At 42.9% G+C, this 22,458-nt stretch overlaps 1 protein-coding gene across 19 annotated transcripts in view; it reads left to right on the top strand.

Moving 5' to 3' along the window:
• LOC108270762 (uncharacterized) overlaps nucleotides 1–489 on the top strand; it is an 82,834-nt gene extending 82,345 nt beyond the window's left edge. For all 19 annotated transcript variants that reach the window (XM_053683085.1, XM_053683092.1, XM_053683090.1 and 16 more), the window contains one exon: nucleotides 1–489. This exon is cut by the window's left edge and continues 499 nt beyond it. The gene's annotated coding sequence lies outside the window, so the exon portion shown is untranslated.
• The last annotated feature ends 21,969 nt before the right edge of the window (nucleotides 490–22,458 follow it).

Genomic DNA, 22,458 nt, shown 5'->3' with positions numbered 1-22,458 from the left:
TTGCACAAAAAATGCTATTAAGTATGAGTTTAAAAAAATTTATTTGCTTCAACATTATTCAAATGACTGTATTAAGACTATCAACCCTAAACTCTCCAACTTTGAAAATGATACATCAACTTGTTCCAATTTCCCCTCTGCCAACACTGTTTTCAAATTTAGTAACATAGCAGCAGGGAAAGTTCCAAAGTCCATTGTTCAGTTTGACCAAGGTGTAAAGGCTCATTAGTATCTGTATAGGTTGAATGCAGGCCCATAGGTCACTTGCGTATGTCATCCTCCAAAACTGCTGCTTCTTAATTCAGTCCAGTTTTTTTTTTCAGTGTTTAACCATGAAATCGTATCCATCTTTCTGTTTCTGCATGCTTCTTATTTGAGGTTACTGGTCTCACCAACCTGTGCAGTGTTTACATTGTTATAGTTTGTTGTTCTGCGCATTCCTGGTCCTTTTTATTTTTGGCAAATAAAATGATCATGTTCTAAAACTCATCACCGAGTACGATGTCTTCTTCATTGGTTAGAATATCCCTAAACTCATCATTAGTTCATATCAAACTAATCAATAATCCAGGTATTACAACATGATTATCCATGTACTTTTGTACATGAATTACCCAATTACCCCAATATTTATACTTAAATATTAAAGTTGCTTTTAAACACCAAATGTACTATGCTCAAAGCTCAGGTGATATACGACTTGAGGATGTTTTTGCCGTGTCCTGGTACCAAAATGATCCATGTTGGTTACAAGCACACTTTGAGTTAATATAAAGTCTTCACAGAGAGGGAGAACACCTCTTTTGCTCTGCTTCTGTGGCAGTCACACAAAGACTCACAACTAGGTGTGAATTGCTAGAGGGGAAGGAGAAGAGGGGGATGAGAAGTCTACACTCCAAACTCAGAACTTGGCTACAGACTGACATTTAATGGACTCTACCAGGAATTTCACCTCTTCTCTTTGGGTCTCTTAAAATCCTAATTGTCATTACAGATCAACACTAAAGTAAGCACTATAAATGTGACCACAACCTGGCAAAATTGACTTTACCCAGAACCAAACCATTGTTTGTCACATAGAGTGACAAACAATAAATCAGTACTGTTAACTCACTATTCCACAGTGTTGAATGTTATGCTTGTGCATATCACGTAGGGACAGTGGAATGATCCATGAACAAACTGCACATGGTCAAATATGTGAAGCTTTACCTTAAAAACATTTTTTTTAAAAAAGGCATCAAATCATGCTGAAGAAGGATAATTACACCAATAGCAGTGAAAGGCACCATGAACTTATGGTTAAAAATGGTGGGATTGGTTGGATGTGATCAAATTTTGCCCATCAGAGTACAGAACCACGTGGTCTTGTGAAAGTGCATGAAAAGAACAATAAGGTTATTGAGATTAAAAGGTTGACAATTAAAAATGAGCCATGCCTTTTACTCATGAAGTTTAAAGTATTGAACCTCTACATCTGCCAACTGTGGTGCAATTTCAAGATGGAAAATAAGAATAAACACTTAAACGTGTTGGAATTTTATAAAGTTTGGAGACTAACTGCAAAAAAAGCAAACTGCGGAAAAAAAATCCAGACGGTCAGCCCACAGCCGACCGGGAGCGAGACTGCGATACCTAAATACACCAACAGAGACGAGCTTGAAAATTAAAGTGTGTAAAAGTTTTTTTAAAAGGCAACAAGGTGCAGGTTAAGAGCTTGTGAGGACAGTCAGAAGACTGGAGGTGTCAGCAGCCTGCTAATCGCCACAGGCACCTTGGTATGAGGCTGCACTCGGAGAGGTGTGGGGGTGCACCAAACCAATACTGCTGAATCCAATGCTCGTGTCAACCTCTGGTTGGTTGGAAACCTTAGAGGACAGGACTAGCTGAAAAGAGTTCAAATCCAACTCTCTGCTCTCTTCTGTGTGCTACTTCTCTTCCTCTCAACTCAGAACTCATCTCATCAGAGGCAGTGGAGGGAGTCTTCAATCAACATCTGCTCGGAGACCCAGCCTAGAGCTTTTCAAAACTCCCGCCGCTAGCTCTCCATACATCTAGACGCAGTTACATTCAGCATTCCGGTTGGTCTTCCGAGACTCCACTCAACGCAGACCAGACGAACGAATACCCATCGTGCGAATCCCCTCAACACCACGATGCAATGAGGAAATCTCCATCACAGGTAAACCAGTACCTCCAGAATCTAGCTAAGACTGGCGCATATAATATTAAATTTAAAGCCCTAAAGAAGTGAAATTAGATTAATAAAATTGATGATTTGTTCAGGTCATGGCCTGTGAAATAACATCCCATGTTATAAACTTGGAACTTCATTCACTCTCTTAAACCATTTTCACCTCTGCTTGAGTGTGTGTGTGTATGTGTGTGTTTATGTGTGTTAGATTAGTTTCTGTGTTGTAGAATAGTTCAATAAAGTTCCGTCTGTTTTTAAACACGTGTCTTATTTGCTCTTCAAATAATGTTTCACTGTATTTAGGATACTATTACCGGTGCCCACGGAGGTAATATCTAATGCATATTTAATGACCATGCTAAGTTCAACTTATCGCTGGATGAATAGTTGATCAGAAATACTAAATTAGCCAAATTTCCCCTGCTAGTCTATCATGCATATTTGGTGGACAATACAATATCTCAATTTAAACAGCTAATTTTCATTACATACAATGGTGGACAACAATTTAAGCAACAATTTAAGCAAACAGCTAATTTTCCCTACAACCAAGAACACAACCTCACACACACTCACGCCCAGCACACCAACAGGTAACAAGACTGCTGGATCACACAACCTTTTAGTACACACACACCCACACACACACACACACACACACACACACACACACACACGTGAGTTTTCACAATTCCTCATGACAATGAATAATTTTCCAAGTCTAACTATCGAGATTCTAAGTAACTGGAGACAGAACTTTTTTGTACTCCACGTAGATCATAAACCATTGAAATGTAAACGTTATTGTGCTTTTTATCCAGAAAAACCACAGCTGCCCCATTTACTTGTGTTTGTTAATAGGACAGTCTTGCGTGGCTCAATATGGAAAACACATTGACATGAATTTCTGTAAAGCTGCTTTGAGACAATGTCTATTGTAAAAAGCGCTATACAAATAAATTGAATTGAATGAATGTTTATGTGCGCAGGAGCGTAATGTTTCTTTACAAAATGACATCAACAATTACTGGCCTGGCATGCATAATACTGCCTTTTTAGTCCTTTTTACTGATCCATGTGAAGGAAAACCTCTTCCGTTTTTAGTACATCTTTGTGTAAATGTTCCCTTAGAGTAATGTCAGAGGCTGAGCGGTTGATATGCAATCACTTGATATAATAATTTTTTTTTAACTCATTTAAAACAATAAACAAAACTAAATAAATATGTTTCCTTTCATTATTTTTTAACAAATAAGCTTTTGATAATGTATAACGTTTTATAAAAAAAGATTTTAAAAGAATAATTTTGGCACAATGCACTGCATATACTGCATTTTTGCCCTCCCTGCCAGAGGGGCACGTGACCGCATCATGATACTCAGATCTCAATCATGATGTTGACGATAACGGTCTGATTTATTTATTTTTGTCCAAATTTAGAATTTCTAACTGTAATAAAAATGCAATAATATATTTTCCTGAGACAGTTGGAAGTTTTGCACCAAGCACAAACCATGTGTTCTCTGTGTACAGAAAGAAAGAGCGAGAGGAGAGACTAGAGACATTTTCCTCTCTTTGGGTTCCATAATTCTGAACACACACACACACACACACACACACACACACACACACACACACACACACACACACACAGAGTGGTTCCCATGAACTTCACACTGCCAATCTTGTGCTTTCTGTATTATAATGCAGGAGATCAATAGATAGTGATATAAATGAAATAAATTGTATGGTGTAATAATCATCTGGACTGTACAATCAAATCATTGTTAATATTTTTTCTTGCTGGTAGCCAATATTTTTGTGATTAATTTGTAAATAAAGAAACCACTGTCTTTTTACATCTTTGATGTGGTTATTTTTAGCGTACATATTCCCACTGCAGGATACAAGTCACAGTGGATGGCCGAGAAACAGTCATCTGTTTTAATTTTTATGAAATTATCATGAAACTGGGACCTGCAGATCTAAAAATGACATTTTTGTCCAAATAGCTTACATACACCAAGCTCTATATTTTAACCTTATTTATTAGAAATGTAAACTTTCCCAACAAAATCCTTCAGAATCACAGCAATTACACAATTACAAGGCCATCTGAAGTGTCTATAAGTGAAAACTCCATCTATTTTCAGTACTTCTTATCCTACACAGGGTCGTGGAGAGTCTGAAACCTATCCTTGTTAACTCAGGGCACAAGGTGGGGAATAAATCCATCGCTCGGCATACACACACACACACACACACACACACACACACACACACACGCACACCACGGACAATTTGGAAATGCCAGTCAGCTAACACCGCATGTTTTTGGACTGGGGGAGGAAACCCCCAAAGCACAGGGAGAACCTGTCAACTGCACACAGTGCAGAAACGGGATTAAAACCCTCAACCCCGGAGGTGCGAGGGGAACGTGCTAACCACAAAGCCACTGTGCCCCCCTCATCTGAATATATTAAACATAATTTTTCATTGTTCATTAATGATAAGGTTTCCATGATAAAAAAAATTGTTAAGACTTAAATTTTAAAAATATAATTAAAAAACAACAACATAATACTTCATCCCACTTTATTTGGGAAATTAAAGTAGGTTTTCATAGTTTACAATGTGAAGGAAAGTACCAGAGGTTTGGACACATTTTCTAGTTTTTAAAATTACGTTTAGATAACAAGTACAGATCTGAGTAATACATACCATGAAAAGAATTCAAACATACTGTATATATAAATCACACAATGAGTCAAAATGTGTTAATTCTAAACAGATAGATAGATTAATTAATTAATTAGGGGGCATAAACTTACAGTTTACAGTTAAAACAGGGGCGTCTGCTCCAATGTCCAGCCTCAGGGCCAAAAATGGCCCGTGGACAGATGTTAACTGGTTAACTAGCTAATGAATAAATACTATGCAACCAGATTCAAGATTTTTATTTGTCACATACACAATTATATATAATATATAACTTTCAGTGAAATGAACTCTTTAGACTGTGCATTAAATACTAAATTAAAATTAAAAAGGTCAGAGTGAATAAATACAGGAAAATATTTATTTGAAACACTTTATATCCCCAGAATGTACAGTCACTGAAAGCATTTTAATTGGGATTAATTGCAGCTTGGCCTGTTTTGTGTACTGACAGGATTCAATGCAACTTTTCTATAATGAAATTTAAAGCTATTTTGAATGTAAATGAATGTTTTGGAGTGTGAATTTGAACTTAATTTACTATGTTCCTTGAGACTCAGCTGGTCAGGTTCACCAGCGCCATGGATACAGGTTTGTTATAGAATTCAGAATACAGAATTCAGAATGTGAAGATGCAACAATGACACACGAGAATGACCTCCTATTATTGCATCACATTCCGAGCAAGAATCTGTTCCTGCACAAGAAAAATCTCTTGAGACCATCGATAACCAGCGACACAGCGACTGGTAGCAGTTAGCAGTGACACAGCGACTAGTAGTTATTCGCAGCATTAAGCAGTGATTCGCAGCGATCTGTATTTCTCTTGTACTGTTGGACATTACTATCTGTGGTAAGTAGCCTTGTAAATATTTATCAATTAATCTTTTTTCTTATATTTTAATAGTAATTGGTATTCTGAATACATTTATTTGTTTTTCCTGTAATTTTATTATCGTACTTATTATCGCAAAAAAACATAACTAAAAAAGAAAATACACAAGTTTCTGTCATGGAACAGTAGCAAGAGTTTTGTAAAAGGTTCCGTTTACTAGTTTTAGATTAGGTTTGACTGTTGCTTATAAGTTTGCCATTGTGTCTAGACTTTAGTTTTTTCAGTGCTTTCACTATAGTGTTTAGAGAGGGAGGAAATGACCAAACTGTTTAGTGTAGTGGAACAACATTACATTAAAATAATAATAATAATAATAATAATAATAATAATAATAATAATAATAATAATAAGTTCAAATGCCTATCCTTTAGACAGTTTTATTAAAGTTTCAAGTGACTAACCTTTAGTTTTGCTGTAGTCTTCACCACCAAGTCCTGAACTTGTACAGGAGCTTGTTTGCCTCCAGCCAGGCACCCCATAATGGAGATAGCAGAAGAGATAAGAAAAAACATAGGTTGTTAGCACAGTGGAGTGGCATGCTTTTGTAAAAAGTTCAAGTTTGTTGCCTTTCTTTAGTTTTTCAGCTGGTTTTGCCTTAGAGTTTACAACCAAGACCTGAACTTCTAAAGGAGCTTCTGTGCCTCAAGACAGGTACAATGTGATTGAGGTACAAAGAAAGGTAAGACAAGACAAAATTGTTTATCCAAGTGGAACAACATGGCATTTTAATTAAAGGTTCAAGTGACTAGCCATTAGATTTCCTTGTTCTTTGATGTTTGCACACACTGTTAAAGTTAACTCTCAGAGATAGACTCCTGAACATTCACAGCAGCCAAGTTATCTCAAGACAGGTACCCTATGGTTGAAGTTGCAAGAGAGGTAAGCCAATACAAAACTGTTCAACGTGACTTTTGTGAGAAAATCCATTAAATTCCCTGTCCTTAAAATAAATGATTAAACTTTAGTTTTGCCGGTGGTTTTGCTGTAAGTTTCATCAAGTTCTGAACTTGTACAGGAGCTTGTTTTCTAAAAGCTTCAAGTTCCTAGATTTTATATTTGCACAATAAGTTTCCCATTCACAATAAGTTTCCCTTTAGTTTTTTCACTGCTTTCACTATAGTGTTTACCTCAGTGTCTGAGTAGTGTGAGTGAGTGAGACTGTGTGTGTGTGTGAGAGTGAGTGTGCGTGTGAGAGAGAGAGTATGACAGTGTGTGTGAGAGAGTGAGTGTTAGAATGTGTGAATGGTGTGAGTGTGTGTGTGTGAAAGAGTGAGTGTATGTGAGAGTGTATGAGACAGTGAGTGAGTGAGAGTGTGTGAATGAGAGTGTGTAAGTGAGTGAGTGATTGTGAGTGTGTCTGAAAATGTGTGAATGGTGTGAGTGTGTGTGTGTGTGTGTGAGAGAGTGAGTGAATGTGAGTGAGTGAACAGGGGGAAGAGCTTTCTCTTATAGAGCCCCACAGTTATGGAACAGTCTTCCTATTAGTGTTCGGGACTCAGACACAGTCTCAGTGTTTAAGTCTAAGCTTAAAACGTAGTTGTTTTCTCAAGCCTACCCTGACTAGATTCTGTTCTACTACTTCGCAGTCATAATTATCTTTTTTCTCCCTCTCTCCTTTCGCCGAGCCCCACACGAATTTATGGAGATACTAGAGATCCAGATCCTTTCTGCCTCTGGATGGAGCTCAAATCTTCTTTAATTCCAGACTGCTGGGACTACGGCTGCTCTTAACGCCATACAGACTTCATATAAATCCATAATGAACTCTTTCACAATATCTGTTGTTACCCAGATGAGGATGGGTTCCCTTCTGAGTCGGGTTCCTCTCAAGGTTTCTTCCTCTTAAAACATCTTAGGGAGTTTTTCCTTGCCACCGTCGCCACTCAGTGGCTTGCTCAGTTGGGATAAATTCGCACCTTTAATATCTGTATACCATGTTGATATTTCTGTAGAGCTGCTTTGAGACAATGTCTATTGTAAAAAGCGCTATACAAATAAAATTGAATTGAATTGAAAAATTGAATTGAATGTGAGAGTGTATGAGACAGTGAGTGAGTGAGAGTACATGAATGAGAGTGTGTAAGTGAGTGAGTGTGTGTGAGTAGGGTAAGTGAGAGTGTGTGAGTGAGAGTGTGTGAGTAAGTGAGTGAGTGAGACTGTGTGAATGGTGTGAGTGAGTGTGTGTGAGAGACAGAGTGAGTGTGAGTGAGTGTGTGAATTGTGTGAAAATGAGTGTGAGAATGAAAGTGTGTGAGAGAGAGTGTGTGTGGGTGAGTGTGAGTGAGTGAGTGTGTGAGAGAGAGAGTGAATGTGTGAGAGAGAGTGTGTGTGTGCGAGTGTGTGCATGCTTGAGTGAGACTGTGTGAATGGTGTGAGAGAGAGTCTGTGTGAGTGAGAATCTCACACAGAACAACATCCTGGACAGCAAGCAGTCTGGCTTCAAGAGCAATCACTCTACGGAGACTTCTCTGCTTTCCGTCACTGAAGCCTTACGACTAGCAAGAGCGACCTCTAGATCATCTGTCCTCATCCTACTCGAACTCTCTGCTGCTTTCGACACTGTGAACCATCAGATCCTCCTGTCAACTCTCTCCAGCCTGGGCATCACCAGAATGGTTTTGCGCTGGGTGGAATCCTATCTCTCAGACAGATCCTTCAAGGTATCATGGAGGGGAGGTATTTATGAAACTCTGCAACTCACAACTGGCGTTCCACAGGGGTCAGTTCTGAGTCCACTCCTCTTTTCTATCTACACTACATCTCTAGGGCAGGTGATTGAGTCTCATGGCTTCTCCTATCATTGCTATTCTGATGACACCCAGCTCTGACGATCCACCCGTCTCTGCACGTATCTTTGCTTGCCTGTCGGACATCTCGTTCTGGATGAGGGAACACCACCTTAAGCTCAACCTTGCAAAATCTGAGCTTCTCGTCATCCCAGCCTGTCCCTCAATCAACCACAACCTCACTGTACAGCTCGGCTCAACCACACTCAAGCCAACCAGGACGGCCAGGAACCTTGGGGTGATTCTTGATGACAGCTTGACCTTTACAGACCACATCTGAACAACTGCACGGTCCTGTAGGTTCATCCTGTACAACATCAAGAAAATCAGACCCTACCTCACCGAACAGGCTACACAGATACTAGTCCAGGCACTTGTTATCTCAAAACTGGACTACTGCAACTGACTACTCTCGGGCCTCACGGCCAGCTCCATCAAACCCCTTCAAATGATTCAGAATGCAGCAGCACGCCTCATCTTCAACCAGCCCAAGAGAACATATGTCACACCCCTCTTCATCTCCCTCCACTGGCTTCCTGTAGCCGCCCGTATCAAATTCAAGGCCTTGATGCTCACCTACAAGACGTTGTCTGGAACAGCACCCTCCTACCTCAACTCTCTCCTGAAGCCCTACGTTCCCTCTCGCAATCTGCGATCGATTTGCGACCAACGCATAGTAGTACCTACTCAGCGTGGCTCAAGGTCCCTTTCAAGAACATTCAAACTAACTGTTCCTTAGTGGTCTAATGAACTTCCAACCTCAATCCGGACTGCAGTATCTCTCACCATCTTCAAAAAACAGCTAAAGACCCACCTCTTCCATTAACACCTAACCAACCCATAAAAAAAAAAAATGCACTTACACCTCTACTCTGCGCACTTTGCTTCTTCTGGAACTCAATTAATGTATCTTGTATGGTAGCACTACTTGTATTGTTCTCTGCTTGATATATCGCTTTGCTTGTATTTTCTCATTTGTAAGTCGCTTTGGATAAAAGCGAGTGTGGTTTGAGTGAGTGTGAGAGTGGTGTGAGGGAGTGGGGTGAGTGGGGTGAGTGTGTGTGCGAGTGTGTGTGTGTCAGAGAGTGAATGCATGTGTGAGTATGAGAGTGTGTGCAAGTGAGAATGTGTGTTAGTGTGAGTGAGAGAGAGTATGAGAGTGTGTGAGTGAGTGAGTGAGTGAATAACAGAGTGTGTGAGCATGTGTGTGTGAGTGTGTGTGAGTGAGAATGTGTGAATGGTGTGAGTGAGTGTGTGAGTGAGAATGTACGAATGGTGTGAGAGTGTGTGTGTGAGAGAGAGACAGTGTGTGTGTGAATGGTGTGTGAATGGTGTGAAAGTGAGTGAGTGTGAGTGAGTGAGTGCATGTATGTGAGAGAGAGTATGACAGTGTGTGCAAGTGAGAGTTTGTGTTTGTGAGTGAGTGTGAATGGTGTGAATGTGAGTGAGTGTGAGTGTGTGAGTGAATGAGAGTGCATGAGAGAGTGTGAGTGGTGTGAGTGAGTGTGCAAGTGAGAGTATGTGAGTGAGAGTGTGTGTGCGTGAATGAGTGTTTGAGTGTGTGTGAATGGTGTGAGTCTGAGAATGTGAGTGACAATGAGTGTGTGAGAATGTGTGCATGGTGTAAATGAGTGTGTGTGAGAGACAGTGTGAGTGAGAGTGTATGAGTGAGAGTGTGAGAGTGTGTGTGTGCGAGTGAGCGTTTGAGTGAGTGTGAATGGTGTGAGTGTGAGAGTGTGCGAGTGAGTGTGTATGAGAGAGAGTATGTGAGTGTATGTGTGAGTGGGTGTGAGTGAGTGTGTGTGAGACAGTGAGTGTGTGAATGGTGTGAAAGTGCATGGTCTGTGAATGGTGTGAAAGTGAGTGAGTGAGAGACTGAAAGTGTGTGAGCGAGAGTAAGTGTGAGAGTGCATGTGTTTGAGAGAGTTTGTGAATGTGTGCGAGTGAGAGTGTGTGTTTTTGTGTGAGAGTGAGTGAGTGTGAGAGAGTATGAGAGTCTGTGTGTGAGCATGAGTGTGTGAATGGTGTGAGTGAGTCCAAATGAGAGTGTGAAAGTGTGTGAGTGTGCAAGTGAAACTGTGTGAATGGAGTGAGTGTGAGAGTGTGTGAGTGAGTGATGTGAATGAGAGTGTGTGAGTAAGAATGTGTGAAAGGTGTGAGTGAATTTGTGTGCGAGTGAGAATGTACGGATGGTGTGAGTGAGTGTGTATGTGTGAGAGACAGTGTGTGTGAGTGTGTGAATGGTGTGAGTGAGTGTGTGTGAGAGAGTGAGTGTTTGTGAGTTAGTGAGTGAGTGAGAGTGAGTGTGTGTGTGAGAGTGAGTGAGTGTGTCTGAGAGAAAGTGCATGAAAGAGTGAGTTAGTGAGAGAGTGAGTTAGTGAGAGTGTGAGTGAATGAGTGAGTAAGAGTGTGTTGGCTCGAATTTAGCCTATTACCCAAAAACATTTAAAATTCAACTTAGAAGCCAATACTCACATCTACCTCTGAGACCAGTTGGAGATAGAAAAAATACACCAGCCGTGAGTGAGAAGAAGCAAGGGTCCAGCTTTATTGTTCCATTCCACCACACGAGATCCACACCGATGAGAATTCTCAAAAGTGATCCCCCATACCCTGAGCTTAAGCTCCAGTATTTATACTGTATTTACACACTAGATAACCCATAGGTTTCCAGAAAAGGCCGATTTCACTTACCCATAGAATTGAAACCAGGGGTTTTACTTTACACATAAAATCAGAACCCAGGCATTTCCAACAACCCAGGAAACAAAAACCCAGTGTTTCTATTTACCTAGGTTTTCAAAAACCAGGGTTCTCTTTTACCTAGGTCTTCAAAAACCAGGGTTCTCCCTTACCTAGGTTTTCAGAAACCAAGATTCCCATTTCCCTAGGTAATAAAAATGACGTAAGCAAGACGACTAAACAACCGGGAGGGACCTTGGTCTTATCGTTATCTCGAGGGGGGGGGCAGCCACCCTTATAACTGGCTTTCTTCATGGTTCTCTAAAAATTAAGGCTTTCCTTGCGAGACGAGAATCTTCACCATCTGAATCATGAGTAAGTTATATTTTCCTTTTTTTCCCGTACTTCTCATTTATAATTTATTTTCATATTTGCACTATATTTCTTATTTTATATATATTTATACTACTTGAAAAGCGGTTACTGTACTTCCAACTTCTTAATATCATTACAGTTCTACTGTCCTGCATATCCTACTATTCTGTTTTTTATAGAGTTTCTCTATTACTATAAGATATTATTAAAGTTATTCATGTGTGTGTATGAGGAAGAGAGAGTGTGTGTGTATGTATGTTGTGTCTTGACTGTACGAGTGTGTGTGTGGGTGTGTGTTTTTAGCACTCCTCAGCTCGTACACTTCTTTTTGACTTTTTTCCTATTACTGCTCTTAAATTGCTCGTAATTCCAATCCGCCTAATCCCGCTTCTATGTGTCTAGGTGCCGGTGCCCGTCGTCAGTCCCCTCTCTCTCCGTTACTGGACCTGGATCAGGGTTTGGACCTGGATCTGGATACTCATTACCAGCTTGTGCATCTCACTGCTGATATCATGATGCTACTTAACTATCTTCGCAGCAACCCCCCTCAGAATGGAGATCCAGGGTTCCCCCCTCTTCTTCGGTACAGAATCTGCCCCACGAACGTGCGTGTTGACGCTTCTACACAGTCAGACCCAGAACCCCCCTCCAGCTTCCAATCCGAGGATGATGATGTTGTCTTCTCCGATCCGGGCCCCGACCATCCGTCCCTCTTCTCACCCACCAGTCCCGACTCTCAGTGGTCCGCTCACTTCACCCCCCCTGATTTCCCCATGTCCCCGGGACGCACCCCATTTTCCTCCCCCTCTTACTCTCCTCCAGACTACGCACCCACCCGTCCTGTGAATTACCAATAAAATTACATTTTTACTCATACTCAATCTCCCTCGTGTTTATTTCATGTCATTTTTATCCACAACAAGTGTGTGTGAGAGAGAGTATGAGAGAGTGTGTGAGTGAGAGTGTGTGAATGAGAGTGTCTGAATGGTGTGAGTGTGTATGTGAATGGAGTGTGAGTGAGTGCGAGTGACTGAGTGAGTGATTGAGAATGTGTGAATGGTGTGAGTGAGTGTCTGTGTGAGAGACAGAGTGTGTGTGTGTGAATGTGAGAGTGTGTGAATGGTGTGAGTGTGTGAGTGAGTGTGAGATTTAAAGTGTGTGAGAGTGAGAGTGCATGAGTAAGTGAGTGGTATGTGTGAGTGAGTAGTGTGTGAGTGAGTGAGTGTGTGTGAGAGAGAGTTTGAGAATGTGTGAGTGAATGAGTGTGTGTGAGAGTGTGAATGGTGTGAGTGAGTGTGTGGGTGAGAATGAGTATGAGAGAGTGAGTGTGTGAGTGAGTGTGTGAGTGATTGTGTGAGTAAGAGTGTGTGATTGAGAATGTGTGAATGGTGTGAGTGAGTGTGTGAGTGTGTGAATGGTGTGTGTGAGTGAGTGAGAGAGTATGACAGTGTGTGTGTGTGAGAGAGAGAGTGAGTATGAGAGTGTGAGAGTGTGTGAGTGTGAATGGTGTGAGTGTGTGTGAGAGACAGAGTGTGTGTGAGAGAGTGTGTGAATGGTGTGAGTGTGAGTGTGAGACTGAAAGTGTTAGAGAGTGAGTCAGTGTGAGAGTGCATTAGAGAGTGTGTGTGAGTGAGTGAGTGAGTGAGTGAGTGACAGACTTTGTGAATGGAGTGAGACTGTGGGAATGGAGTGAGAGTCAGTGAGTGAGAGTGAGAGAGTGTGTGAGTGGGTGAGCAGTGTGAGTGTGTTAGTGGTGTAAGTGGTATGGGTGACTGGTGTGTGTGAATGGTGAGAGTATGCATGAGAGAGTGTGTATGTGTGCAACTGTTTGTCTGCACAAGTGCGAGTGTGTGTGAGTGAATGTGTGCATGAAAGTGAGAGAGTGTGTGTGAATGAGACTGTGTGAATGGTGTGAGAGAGAGTGTGTGTGTGAAAAAAGTGAGTGTGTGAGAGTGTAAGTAAGAGATTAAGTGAGAGAGTGTGAGTGTGTGTAAGTGTGTGTGTCTGAGATTGAGGAAGTGAGAGAGTGTTAGTAAGTGAATGAGTGAGTGTGTATGAAACAGTGTGTGAGTGTGAATGGTGTGAGTGTGAGTCAGTGAGTGAGTGTGAGCGTGTGTGTGAGAGTGAGTGAGTGAGAGTGTGTGTGAGAGAGAGTATGAGAGTGTGAGAATGTGAGTAACAGTGTGTGACTGAGACTGTCTGAATGGTGTGAGAGTGTGTGAGTGGTGTGGTGCGTGTCAGTGTGTGTGAGTGTGAGTGAGTATGAGAGTGTGTGTGTGTGTGTGTGAGTGAGTGATTGAGAATGTGTGAATGGTGTGAGTGTGTATGTGAGAGAGTGTGTGAAAGGTGTGAGTGTGCAATTGAAAGTGTGAGAGAGTGCATGAGAGTGTGTGAGTGAGTGAGTGAGTGTGGGTGAGAGTCAGTATGAGAGTGTGAGAGTGAGTGAGAGTGTGAGTGTGTGTGGGTGAAAGTAAGTATGAGAGTGAGTGAGAGTGTGTGATTGAGTGTGTGAGTAAGAGTGTGTGATTGAGAATGTTTGAATGGTGTGAGTAGAGTGTGTGAGAGAGACAGAGTGAGTGTGTGAATGGTGTGAGTGTAAGACTGAGCGAGTGTGAGTGAGAGTGTGCGAGTGACAGAGGGTGTGAGTGTGAGTGTAAGTGTGCGAGTGTGCATGTGAGAGTGCGAGTTCTCTTGTTATTACTGGCCTGTACACATGCACTCAGCTCTCACCTGTGGCTCCTAGTAGCTGTGACATGCGCAGCGGCCACACCCCGGTAAACCGCTTGACAGGCGGGCTAAACCAGGTGAGGGTAGCCAGTGGGCCTCGGCTCATGGTGATTCTTCCTTGGGATATACCTGTCCCAGCATGTACAGTCTGTTTTAGTTGGAGGAGCGGATGAGGTCACTATTGACCCAACAATCTCACAGGCGGTACAGAGACGTGTCCGTGGTATGTGTAGAGCAGGATGAGGTACAAAGGAAAAACCTGGTCAACCACTGGTCCCGGGGCTATCCTCAGTCGTCTTGACTCTGTCTTGCCACTGGATTATGGTGGTCACCGGGAAGTGAGAGTGAGGCTGATGCTGCGCAAGTCTTCCTCACTTTAATCCAATTCACGCGCACGTCGAGTTCCATTTTTGTGTCTAAAGATAAAGTCCTACAGCAATTGGCGAGGGGCAAAACAGTAGGTGTGGACACACTGGCACCCGTAGTCGCGGACCTCCACACAGGTGGCTTGGGACATTGGTCGTTCTTCGCTGGACCCGAAGCAGCAGCAGAGTTCGTTAGCATCCTGAGCATCTGAGCAGCCCTCTTTAGGATTGCACTGCTCACCTTCATGCCTGAGGAAGGGGCTAGAAAAGGTGCCCTAAACATTGTGTGCTTCACCACCCTTCAGCTCACCGCGGTTGTTGGGGATGTAGTACTGCGGTCGAAAAACAATGCAAAAGCATACATACAAAAAACAGTTCCGATCATGATTGGGGCTTGGAATATCCATTCTCTTTTAGATGACACAAGAAGCAGCAGACCTGCCAGGAGAACTGCGTTGGTGGGTAAAGAACTCGAACAGTACAAAGTGGACATCGCAACGCTCAGTGAAACTCGACTTCCGGAAGGACTAATCAAGGAAGTTGGCGCCGGCTACACTTTCTCCTAGAGTGGACGTGCAAAGGAGGTGCGACGAGAAGCGGGAGTCTGCTTCGCCATCCTGAACGAAATTGCCAAGAAACTCAACAACCTTCCTAAGGGCGTCAATGACCGTCTGATGACTTTTCGGCTTCCTCTTTCAGGAAAGTCTTCTGCGACACTGATCAGTGCTTATGCTCCGACGATGTCAAACCCGGAAGACGCGAAGGACAAGTTCTTCAAAGACCTTAATTCTCCATCCGTCCATCCATCCATCCATCCATCTTCTATACCGCTTTATCCTTTTCAGGGTCACAGGGAAACCTGGAGCCTATCCCAGGAAGCATCGGGCACGAGGCGGGGTACAGCCTTGACAGGGTGCCAATCCATCGCAGGGCACAATCGCATGCACATTCACCCAGCCATACACTACGGATATGCCAATCAGCCTAGCATGCATGTCTTTGGACTGGGGGAGGAAACCGGAGTACCCAGAGGAAACCCCCGCAGCACAGGGAGAACATGCAAACCCTGCACACACAGGGCCACGGGGAGAACATGCAAACTCCGCACACACAGGGCCACAGTGGGAATCGACCCCCCTGGAGGTGTGAGGTGAACGTGCTAACCACTAAGCCACCGTGCGCCCGACCTTAATTCTATCCGCTTGAATGTGCCAAAGACAGACAAACTGATCATTCTTGGAGATTTCAACGCGCGTGCTGGATCGGACAGCCAGTTGTGGAATGGAGTCTTAGGGAAGCTTGGCATTGGCAACTACAACTGCAACCTCAGTGGCCTCCTTTTTCTTATAATCTGCAGCGAACACCGGCTGCTTATCACGAACATGTTGTTTCGACTACAGAATCGAAACAAAACCACTTGGATGCATCCAAGGTCCCACCACTGGCACCTCCTGGATTACATCATCATCAGACGCAGCGACAGACGGGACGTTCGCGTAACAAAGGCTATGTGCGGAGCTGAATTTTGGACGGACCATCGACTTTTGAGCTTGAAAATGAATCCTCAGGTCAAGCTGCCAAGACGCCCGCAAGGGAAAAAGGTGTCCAAGCGCTTGAACATCAACAAATTGAATGACAACTCGCGATAATTTTTCGAGAACAAACTGAACACTAAATTAAATGCTATGCCAGCCCAAAATGGCAGCATTAATGAACAGTGGTCGACTCTTCTTGACACTCTCAATTCAACTGCTCTCGATGCTCTTGGACCCAAGAAACATGTGCACCAGGATTGGTTTGACGAAAACAGTGAGGATATTACCAAACTGCTCGACAGGAAACACCAGTTCTACAAAGCCTATCAATCAGACAAATCAACTGCACAGAAGAACGCTTTCAATGATATTCGCCGTGAAGTGCAATGTAAATTGCGACAGATGGAGAATTCCTGGCTACTGAAGAAAGCAGAAGAAATCCAAGGCTTCACCGATCGTGGAGAAACAAAGAAATTTTTCAATGCCTCAAAACCCTTTATGGACCTCAACCTATAGGCACGTCACCCATTCTCAGCACCAACCAGTCAACTCTCATCACAGAAAAATCACAAATACTACATTTGTGGGTCGAACACTTCCAACATGTGCTCAACCGACCATCGGTTATCAATATGGATGCATTGGACAGGCTGCCACAGGTGGACATCAACAATTCCTTGGATCTCCTCCCTTCCATGGAAGAAACTCAAAAAGCGGTCAACCAGCTATCAAATGGAAAGGTGCCAGGCTCCGATGTGATTCCTGCGGAGATATACAAAAGTGCTGGCGCTCAACTTCTCCAGCAATTGACTCGCTTGTTTCAAAAAATCTGGATACAAGGCCGGATTCCTCATGATTATAAAGACGCAACTATCGTCCACTTATATAAGATAATATATATATAAAAAGAAAGGCAATTATCAAATTTGTGACAATCACAGAGGAATCTCACTTCTGAATATCGCTGGTAAAATTTTAGCAAGGATTCTTCTTAACCGTCTTACCACCCATCTGGAAGCAGGTCTTCTGCCGGAAACACAATGCGGCTTCCGCAAAGAGCGGAGCACCGTGGACATGATCTTCGCTGTTTGTCAATTGCAAGAAAAATGTTAGGAGCAGAACGTCAGTTTATATACTGCATTTATCGATCTCACGAAGTCTTTCCACACTGTGAACAGAGAAGGTCTGTGGACAATTATGTGAAAATATGGCTCCCTGGAAAATTTATTTGCATCGTCCAAGGATTTCACAATGGCATGCTTGCCCGCGTCATCGACAATGGCGTCACATCAGACCCTTTTTCAGTCACCACCGGAGTCAAACAAGGGTGTGTTCTTGCTCCAACACTCTTTAGTCTCATGTTCTCAGCCATGTTGTGGGATGCATACAGGGACGAGGACCCCGGTGTTGAACTCCGATACCGCACTAACGGTAAACTGTTCAATCTGTGAAGGCTTCAAGCAGTGACCAAGGTTTCCTTTCAGCATGTGCGCGAACTGCTGTTTGCCGACGACAGTGCCCTCAATGCCACCACTGCGATGGACATGCAAAGAAGCCTGGACTTGTTCTCCGCCACCTGCGACAACTTCGGACTGACCATCACCACTGACAAAACAGTTGTGATGCATCAACCTGCTCCGGGCACGCCCTACAAAGAACCTGTGTCGCGGGTCAACAACCAACTTCTATCTGCCGTTAACAAGTTCACCTATCTCGGAAGCACCGTTTCTCAGCATGTGCTAATTGATGATGAAGTGATCTTCCAGATTTCAAAAGCCATCTGGGCTTTTGGACGTCTAAGGTCATCAGTTTGGAATCGACATGGAGTTAACCTCTCTGTGAAGCTCTGTATGTACAAGGCTGTCGTCCTTTCCTCCATGCTCTATGGCTCGGAAACTTGGACATGCCAAGAAATTGAATCACTTCCACCTCAATTGCCTTCGACGTATAATCACCATCAAATGGCAGGACAGAATCCCAGTCACTGAAGTTCTGGAGCGAACAAAACCATCCAGCATCTTCGCAATGCTGAAACAAATTCAACTGCGCTGGGCCGGTTACATCAGCAGAATGTCAGATACGTGCCTTCCCAAACGTATCCTATGCGGCGAACATGTAGTTGGATTATGATCTCGCGGTGGACAGAAGAAACGCTTTAAGGATACTCTGAAAATGAACATGAAGGACCTCAACATCGATCATAACAACTGGGAAATTTTTGCACGGGATCAGAACACCTGGTGTAGAGAAGTGAACAAGGAACCGCAGCCTACAAAGAAAAAAGAATCGACAAAGCAAGAAGGAAGCGTCAAGCCAGAGAACAAGCCGGAAGCCAAAGGCCCATACCGCAACACAGGAATCAACCAGTCTGTCCACATTGTGGTCGCACATTTCGTGCCCACATAGGGCTTGTTGGACATTTGAGCGTACATAGAAACGACGCTCCACTTCAAACTTCTCCATAATGGAGGCATGGATGGAAAACTTCGGTCTTCGTTGAAACCGACGGACGAACTGCTGAGTGTGCATGTGAGAGTGAGTGAGTGTGAGAGAGAGGGCGTGTGTGTGTGTGCAAGATTGTGTGAGAGTGCATGAGAGTGAGTGAGTGTGTCTGTGAGGGAGAGTGTGATGGAGTGTGTGAAAAATGTGAGCAAGTATGAGAGAAGTAGCTGTGGTTGTAGAAATAGCTCAGTTGGGAGAGTGTTAAAATGAAGATTTGAAGGGCCCTGGTACAATCCTGCATTTTGGCCTTAGTCTTGTTATTTTGATGACACAGTCATAGACTCTGACTTTTGTGTTAATTGCTGCCTGCCAGAAGCCTAATGTCATAATTGCTACTTGGCCAGTATGTGGCTGTAATCACCTGGAAAAAAACAGTTCTTAGAACAGGTTGGTTCCATGGTGCAATGGTTAGCACTCTAGACTTTGACTCCATTTATCTGAGTTCAAATCTCAGTGGAACTTGCCAAGGGTTAGTAGAGTTATCTTTAAGAAAGTAGACAAACTGTCTCAATAGCAGCTTAGCTCTGTACAAAGTTATTTTTAAGGTGCCAGAGAAATTGAAAATGTGAATATGGTGCAATTCAGTCTTTTGTTTTATACTGTAGCGTGGTATAGCGTTACTTATGGGGTTTGGGCGCCAGACAGTTCAAATTAAACGTCACTTATAATTTATAATTTGGACATCACTCAGAACAAAAAACATCAGTAGGCTACTCAATTCTTACAAAATAAGATTATTATTATTTATGCAATAAATGTAGTCACCTGTTCTTTTTATTGCTTCCGAAGACCACACCCTTCTCCTCTTCTCTCTCTTTTTTTTAATTTCCGTTAATTAAAACACGGAATGGAATGGACTCCGCCTCTGCGTCACTGTGCAGCTATCCGTTACACTCTCTCCCCCCCTTGGGAAGTCAACCCTTGGTTGACATTGCCAGTGGTAGCCAAGGAAATCGTCGTCATCTGAGGAGTCTAAAAAGATTTCCAGAATTTTTTGTTTTTCTTTTCTGTCCATTTCTTCCGCTGTAGGGTAACAAGGTTTTAAATTGCACACATGAACATTCTGAACATCTTCCCCAGTTCTTTCCAAGACAACTTGATAGTTCACAGGTCCCAGTTTTCTTACTACTCTATAAGGACCCTTCCATTTTTTAGCCAGCTTGGCAGTAAAGTGATGTAATGCACTTGACTGTGGAAACTTCTTACCCAGACTCGGTCTTGAAATTTGAAAGAAACTTCCCTTCGGTTCTTGTTGTAATTCCTAAATTGTCGAAGACGTGCTTCCTTAGAACTGATTTCCCCATTGGCTTGAAACTGTTTCAGTCGGTGGACAGTCTCATAAGGGAGAGCATCTGGAGACACTGGAATATCCACTTGAAGGAGTTTGTCCATAGGATAAATTTCCTTCCCAAATGTAGTTCCGCAGGGGTCAGGCCGGTAGTTTCCTGTACTGCAGAGCTTAACGCAAACCTGAATTATGGAAGATACACGTCCCATTTTCTGTGATTATCCTCCACATAAGACATTTTAGGGTACGATTAATGTGTTCGGTCATGTTGGTCTGAGGGTGGTATGCGGTGGTAAGCTTTGGTGAAACTGTCCATTACTCACAGAGTTCCTGAAACACTGCGGAAACGAACTGAGAACCTCTATCTGAAAGGATCTATGTTGGAACTCCCCATCTTGTAAAGATTTCTGATCTGAGTAGACGTGCAATAGTCAGAGCAGTTGTGTTTGTGGAAAATCTCTACCCATCAGGAATGGTAGTCCACAATCACTATCACATACTCATGTTGTTAAGAGCTACGAGGAAAGGGGCCCATGATGTCATCTCCTAACATCTCATTAGGACTGTTAACAATGGTTTGCTGCATGTTCCGGGCTGGTTTCTTGTTGTTGGCCTTCAATACTTGGCATTTCTCACAACCTTTGATGAGCTTTTTGACACCTGACCACATCCCGGGCCAGAATGCAACATCATGAAGCCTTTTAAAGGTCTTGAAAATCCCTAGATGGCCACTGAGAGGACTCTGGTGATAAGCCTGGAACATCTGCAAAGTAAGTGAAGCTGGAATGTAAATATGATAGTGAGTTTGTTGACCAGTCAGCTGGGTTGCTAGGTATAACTTATCTTCCAGAACCGTGTATTTCTCCTTAGCCTCTTTATCTCCTTCTGCTATTGCTTTAATCACTTTTTCAATCTCAGGGTCTTTGTGTTGTTCTTCCCAAATGAGATCGGCAGTGAACGGGAGGTCATCAATTTCCTTTTTTGAAGAAACTAGAACACACCCAGCAGTGGTAGGAAAGCGAGAAAGAGCGTCCAGGACTATGTTAAGCTTACCCTTATGGTACTCTACTACGAAATCAAATTTTTGTAGTCTTAGGGCCCATCTTAAAAGACGACTAGTGGTTTTGGTGGAAGTCAAGACCCACTGTAAGGCTGAGTGATCAGTGACCACAGTGAACTGTTTTTGTTCCAGGTAATATTGCCATTTTTCTAGGGCCCATACAACAGCAAGGCACTCCTTTTCTGTTGTAGAATAGTTCACTTCAGATTTATTTAGTGTTCGGCTTGCATAGGCTATTACCTGTTCAGAGTCTGGTCCCATTTTCTGCGTAAGAACAGCTCCAAGGCCGGTCTCACTCGCATCAGTGTAGACCATGAATGGAAGATGTTGGTTGGTATAGCCTAGAACTGGAGGTGAAGTTAAACATGCTTTAAGCTGATCAAAAGCCTGCTGGCACTTAAGAGTGCAGAGGAAAGGACGCCCCTTCTTCTTCAAATCATTCAAGGGTTCTGCGATCTTGGAGAATCCAGATACAAAATGGTGGTACCAGCCAGACAGGCCTAGGAATCTTTGCACTTCCTTGAGGTTTTTAGGGATTGGATAGGACTGTATGGATCGCAAATTTTCTGGATCAGCTGTAACCCCTTTGGTACTCAAGATGTGTCCCAAAAACTTGATTTCCAGCAAGCAGAATTTACTTTTCTTCAAACTGATAGTGACACCTGCTCGATGCAGTTCATCAAATACATTTTGAAGGTCCAAGAAATGTTGAGACACTGATGATGAATAAATGATAATATCATCCAATTAAACCAGACAGCACTGACCACGTAGACTTTCTAAGACCATCTCCATTAGCCTCTGGAATGTGGCTGGGGCATTTTTAAGTCCAAATAGCATCACATTAAAATGGTAGAGGCCTGAAGAGGTGATAAAGGCAGTTTTGAGTTTGCTCTCTGAAGACATTGCTACTTGCCAGTATCCACTGTTTAAGTCAATGGTAGAAAAAATTACAGACCCAGCAAGGGACTCTAGAATCTCTGCAATGGAAGGAAGTGGATAGGCATCACTTTCTGTGAGTGAGTTAAGCTTCTGGTAATCCACACAGAATCTTTGTCCACCATTTTTTTTTGGAACTAGTACTGCCGGAGATGACCAACCAGAACGTGATGGTTCGATAATACCAGATGATAACATCTCCTTGAGGCTTCCCTTGACAATGGTCTGCTTCTCTGAAGACATTCGATAGGGTTTTTGTTTAATGGGAATGGTAGCTGTGGAATATATGTGATGTTGTAGTACATTGGTTCTACCCGGTTTATGTGTACACACCTGAGGATTGGATTGAAGAACGTTCTTCAGTTGCTGCTTTTCAGCCTCATTCAGCTGAG

Source organism: Ictalurus punctatus, chromosome 10 (assembly GCF_001660625.3).
Source record: "Ictalurus punctatus breed USDA103 chromosome 10, Coco_2.0, whole genome shotgun sequence".
NCBI lineage: Eukaryota > Metazoa > Chordata > Actinopteri > Siluriformes > Ictaluridae > Ictalurus > Ictalurus punctatus.
The sequence above is the reverse complement of the archived record's forward strand: the minus strand, read 5'-3'. Positions and strand labels throughout refer to the sequence as shown.